Source organism: Pleuronectes platessa, chromosome 2, assembly GCF_947347685.1.
Source record: "Pleuronectes platessa chromosome 2, fPlePla1.1, whole genome shotgun sequence".
NCBI lineage: Eukaryota > Metazoa > Chordata > Actinopteri > Pleuronectiformes > Pleuronectidae > Pleuronectes > Pleuronectes platessa.
Window position 1 is genome coordinate 2,295,404 of NC_070627.1, and position 6,594 is coordinate 2,301,997.

A 6,594-nucleotide genomic window follows, 5' to 3' on the forward strand; every position below is an offset into this window, starting at 1 on the left:
ATGAGAACAAGTAAAAGTAGAGTGTATAGTATGTTACAGATTTCTCCCACAACAGGTCTTATCAGACCTTATATCAAGACAGGTGTGAGACTGACCAGCGTTGTGACAAACACACTTTTCACGGCAGGAGACTTTGAACTGATCCAGATTCTCAGCTGAACACTAACACAGAGTTTTAGAAATAAGGTTAAGAGACTTTGGAACAACCAGCCTGAGGAAATGCAGCCGGCTGAGTCGATAATTTCCTTTAAATCAAAACCTAAAAAACGCTTAACCTTAACTTAACATTTTTCAGTTTTCATTCTTCTATGAGTGAGTTTGTAGTTATTATTTTTACGAATTTTCTTTATTTGTTCTGAGATGTCCTTCATGAATAAAGATGTGATTTATTATTATTATTAAATGCATCTATTTGATATGACTTTAGTTGTTACTGTATGTTGTTAATGAAGGATAACACACTCTGCTTCTTAATGAAAGCTCCTCTTAACACAGGCCGCTGTGGAATGCAGTAAAACCTGAAACACCAACAACTTCCTCCTCAAGTACAACCAGCTCCTCCCAGTCAGGATCTGTCTTTGTCTCCTCCATTCACAGACGGCTAAAGGTCAATGTATGCTTCTCCGTTTTGACGGACACGGACAGATCGGACCGCCTTCTTTGCCATGGAACGCCCTCTCCGGGCCTCTCCGGGGCTCCTCGGAGAGCTTTTCGTGCAGCTCTGATTTTTCTAACTACACGTCAGCATGGCGGAGAGTCCACGGATAGCTCTTGGCTCTGATTGGTCCGCTAACGCCAGCATTTCGGGTCATTTCCGGACCTCAAACTTCCTGTTTCATTCCCTAAATCACAATAAACCTAAATCACAACTACGACTCTATGATTAATGTGACATGTGTGTTAAGCCAGCGGCGTTGTCCGGCTGACGGTGGCTGGTTAGAGCACTTACAGCATGTGTGTACGGTCACATACGGATATAACGAACTTTCATAACGGGGCTAGCGGGCTAGCCACCATGCTAGCTGCGGTGGGAACAGCGCAAAAACCCGCTGACTTTAATCCCACGGCTGTCATGACACTGTTTCTCAAACACCGTCAGGTTAGAAGCAAACACTTGGTAGTAGTTAGTATCGGGTGTCCCTGCTAACTGTGTGTGGAAGCTGGGGGGGGAAGACAGCTGCCTCTGTGTAGCTTCAAGCTGATGCAGCTGTTGAATTAGCAACGCAGTTTGGAAACAAGACCGGGGAACCGCTGCGCTAAGACACGATAACAAAAGCATTTTGACCCGCTGGGTGTCACTTTATTCAGCAAAAACTGTCTCGTCATCAACATCCTTTTTCTGTTGCCATCGTTCACTGTGTGTGAGGAGCCGGGAGGACGTAAACAAACCAGCGTGGACTTCTTCTATATAGCTCATGAGGTAGGCTTCTCTAAGCTTGACTTCCGTTGCGCCAACTACTGTTCTGGCGGTGAATTGTTTTCACAACAAAAAGGCTCGTAGAACTATAAATGAAATAGTGTCCGTCCGATCCGTCCGTCCGCAACGGACTCGGAGAAGCATACAGAGGCCATAAGTGTAAGGACCAGTGAACAACAAGCTGTGAACTGTGGGAACTGAGTCACTGCAGGAAGTGAACGAGAGGGTGAAGAGCAGAGATCTGTATCTGCTCAGAGGAAGTGAACCTGTTCTTCTCGTAACGTGGGAAGAAGCTGAAAGTTGAAATAAAGAATAAATCCAGTCTGTTCTTTGGTCTTCATTCCAGGAAGGTTGTTTGCCTTATGGTTGTTTGTGTTTGTTGTGCTGATGTTAGCAACACAACCTGAAGCAAAAATAATGTATAAACCTAAACGGACTGTAAATTGTTTGTTGCTGGTTGTTCTTGGGAGCTGAGTAAAGGGGAGACTCATGTCTCATGTTGCCCTGGGTTTTCTCCTGGATGGGGTCGAAACATGACTCTGGGGTGTTCTTCTGGTTGCCAGTTTTTTTTTCTCCATATTGATAGGATGGAGTTTCAATTGCCACTGATCCCTCTGTAAAAATGTTGGATAAACGATTTAAGGATTGTGGCCGATTTGTGCGAGGTACAAGTACCTTTAAATGCAAACAAGCTGATTTAAAACAAATATTGGTTAAAAAACTAGGGAAAGCGGGTGTGTTTCCTGAGTTTCATTGTCACGATCTGGCAGTTAATATTTTGCAGTCTAAATTGTAAAAGTGTTTTCTGTTGATCTGGTCGATCTCTGTTGCTTATGTTCTAAGTGTTTTCATGTTTTCACACTCTGTGTTTCTGTTTCCTGTTTTATTTTGTATTCTCTGTTCCTTGTGTGTTTTTTCTATCTTCACTTCCTGTCTGTGACAGGGTGATTGGGTGAATGTGAAACTGTCTGTGACTTCACTTCCTGTCTGTGACAGTCTGTGACAGGAAGTGAAGTCTGTGACAGGAAGTGAAGATAGATTAAGATTAAGATAAGATTAAGATGTTTATTTATACCAAACACATGCACAGACATGCACAACACACTCATGCTACGGTAGGTAAATTTAACCTCTGCATTTAACCCATCTGTGTGCAGGACACACAGAGCAGTGAGCGACCATGTACGGCACTCGGGGAGCAGATGTTGGGGGAGTAAGGTGCCTTGCTCAGGGGCACTAGACAGACTCTTGGATTTTTGGACAGATCAATCCAGGTTCATCTTTTGTTGTCTCTCCGTGGAGTTGAACCAGAGACGAACGAGAAACCTTCTCTGCCCAAGTTTCTGCCACTAGACCACCACCTCTCCTTGAGGGATTGTCTGCCCCAGTCCTCATGTGTTACACCTGTGTTTAATTTCCCCTGCCTTCCCTGTGTGTATATAAGCCTCTGTTCTTCCCTTTGTCCTTGTCGGATTGTTGTTGTCGTTCCATGGTGCTGTTCTGTCCTGCACTCCTGTCCTGAGGTCTAATTTATAACCGTTGCGTATGCACAAAACGGGGCCTGAAACGTGCGTACGCCACTTCTCACGCAAACGTTGGGATTTATAAAAGCAAACTTGACGGGAAAATCAGCGTATTTCCACGCAAACTCTGACGCATGCGTACAGATGTTTTGGAGACGGGAAAGTGGCGATGCAGACGTGAGGTGGTGAACTGAAACAGATTATTGATCCACTTCATCGTTTACATTAAAACCAGCTTAGTTCTGCTCGCGAGACATATCTGCTCCACACAAGCCTTTTAATAAAAAAAAATATAAAACAACTTAGGTTCAAATTCGAATTAACAGCCGAGTTATGGAGCCGAGTCATTAATAGGTTTTAATAATATCTTCTAACACTGGGCGTGTCATCAAATCACTGCAGTGAACGTGACTGAGCCATCAGAGCGCACAGGAGATCACTTACAAGAAATGAGGAAACTTTCCAAATAATCTCCCAGAGGAGGTGAGGATCCACTGATGTGAGGGAATCGGTCCGTTGCTCTAAATAAATAAATACTGCCGTGACAGTGGTGCGGGGGTCTCTGTGATGGATTGGATGGTAAATGGATTTGTATAGCGCTTTTCTAGTCTTGATGACCACTCAAAGCACTTTACACTACAGTTTCACATTCACCCAATCACACACACATTCATACAGTGCATCTATCCCAGCACTCTGTTATTCTATGGGGGCCATTCAGGGTTCAGCATCTTGCCCAAGGACACTTTGGCATGCAAATTGTTCAGACTGCGGATCGAACCGCCGACCTTCAGGTCGGCGGTTCAATCTCACACATTGTGTTATCCACAGCAGCAGCGGCAGAGTGTCAGTGTATTTGCTTTATTAGTGACATCACTGCTGTCCCATAAAAACGTTCCCCACCTCCACCTCACGAATAGACGCCTCAATGTCATTGTCAGAAAGTTTCACTTCCTCTTCAAATCGCTTGATGTCGTGACTCCGTCAGGACTCACGGGGGAGGTCCATTGGTCAGCTTCATAATTCAATATTCATGCCGTTCTTTGCATTGACCATTTATGATGATTTAGGGGAGAGCGTGGCCTAGGGGATAGAGTGGGTGTTCTGCAACAAGAAGGTTGCCGGTTCGAATCCCACTCGTTCCCACCTGCATGCCTAAGTGTCCTTGGCAAGATACTGAACCCCTAAAATTATTATCTCCGTAACTTTTGTTCGCGAGACACCTCGTTGACGGAGAGTGCTCACCCCTCTTCTGACGTGTAAAGTTTTGCGGGTGGAAATCAAAGGCAGGAGTCGTTGTTCTCAAGTTAAATGAATTGGTCGGAGTGTTGATGATAACAAATATATCAAAACAAACAATCCAACTTAATATAAAAACGTCAAATTATAGTTTACAGCAAAAGCAAAAATCTCAAAACAAACCTGACTGTAAACATTCGGAACAAACTGAACCCAAACAATGTCATAAAAAACAACTGTTTCTCTGTAGCACTACAGCTAAAATCACCGGTCTGTAGTTAAACACTCGCACATACCAACCCTTACTCTATCGTGCTTAGTGATTCTGTGTTCTGTTTGAGCTCACCCTCGCAGCTCTATAGCAGCGATGTCTTCTCTCTCTCCCTGTTGCTCCACTGCTCTCTCTTGCTCCGAGTGTCTTATGTTTACTTACTCCTCTGCCTCCCTTAACAGTAGTGGTACATGTAATAAATGTAGTGCGGTGATAGCGATGGAGGCTCGGCTTAGCGACTTAGAAGCTCGGCTCAGCAGCTTAGAAACTCCGTTAGCTGTAGTTAGCCGGCTCCCGCTAGCCGCGGAGCCACCTAGCTTATCACGTGGCTTAGCCTTAACTAGCAGTCCCCAGACTAGTCCCGTGCAGCCGGGAGCGCAGGGCAGCTGGGTGACAACCCGGAGGGGGCATAGTGCTAGACTTAAAAAGCCCACGATTAAAGAGCCACCAGCTCACGTTTCAAATAGATTCGCTCCACTCAGCGAGGCACCCGCTGATAAACAAACTCTGATTATTGGTGACTCGGTTCTGAGAAACGTCAGGTTAGCGACACCAGCGACCATAGTTAATTGTATCCCAGGGGCCAGAGCCGGCGACATCGAATCTAAACTTAAGTTAATGGCTAAAACTAAAAAAGGTAAATACAATAAAATCGTAATTCACGTCGGCAGCAACGACTCCCGGCTTCGCATGTCGGAGATCACTAAAGTTAATGTTGAGTCCGTGTGTGCTTTTGCTAAAACGATGTCGGACAAAGTAGTTTTCTCTGGCCCGCTCCCTAATACAACAGGTGATGACATGTTTAGCCGCATGTTGTCTTTTAACCGCTGGCTGTCGAAGTGGTGTCCTGTAAACGGCGTGGGCTTTATAGATAATTGGCTAACTTTTTCGACAAAACCTGGTCTTGTTAGGAGAGACGGCGTTCATCCCACTTGGGATGGAGCAGCTCTCTTATCTAGGAATATTACTCAGTCTATTACATGACAACCCATAGTTGGGACCAGGAAGCAGAGCTGCAGTGCTAAACACTTCTCTGCGCTCCCTCTGGATCAGTCACACAACCCCATAGAGATTGTGTCTGTTCACCGTCCGATTAAATTATTGAAATTAAACAATAACAGAGCGAGAACTCCACACAAAAATTTAATACAAATAAAAACAACCTCTGAAACAATACAGGAAACCCAGACTTTTAAATGTGGTCTTTTAAACATTAGATCACTGGAAAAAAAGGCTCTTTTAGTTAATGAAATAGTCTCCGATTACAACATAGATTTACTGTCCCTCACTGAGACGTGGCTGCATCCTGATGAATATGTCAGTCTAAATGAATCTACTCCCCCCAGTCATATCAATTCACAGGTTCCTAGAGAAATTGGGCGAGGAGGTGGAGTTGCTGCTATTTTTAACTCCAGTCTATCAATTAATCCTAAACCTAAACTCAGCTACAAATCATTTGAATGTCTGGTTCTTAGTCTTCCACGCCAATCCAGGAACCACCAACAGCCAATCATATTTGCCGTAGTTTACCGTGCTCCCAGGGCTTATACTGAATTTTTAAAGGAATTCCCTGAGTTTTTATCAAACTTAGTCCTAAAGACCGATAAAATTATTATTGTTGGTGACTTTAATATTCATGTTGATAATAATAAAGATTGCCTTAGCGTAGCATTTATTTCAATACTAGACTCTATTGGTTTCAGTCAGTGTGTGCACAAACCTACTCATTGTGGTAACCACACACTTGACCTTGTATTATCGTACGGTGTCGGAATTGAAAATTTAACAGTACTTCCGCGCAATCCAGTTCTATCAGACCATAATTTAATAACCTTTGATTTTTCAATAACTGAATATATGCCACTAATAAAAAATTCATTTTCTAGATGTCTACCTGATAGTGCTGTAGCTAAATTTAAGGAAATAATCCCAATTACATTTAAACCCGTATTAGCAGTAGATATAAACAACAAATTCTTTAAAACCCTGAGCTCCATTGAGATCGACCACCTCGTCGATAGCTCTGCAGACTCGTTACGATTAACATTAGACTCAATAGCGCCTCTAAAAAAGAAAAATGTCAAACATAGTAAATTAGCTCCGTGGTATAATTCCCAGACAAATGAGTTAAAACAATTATCAAG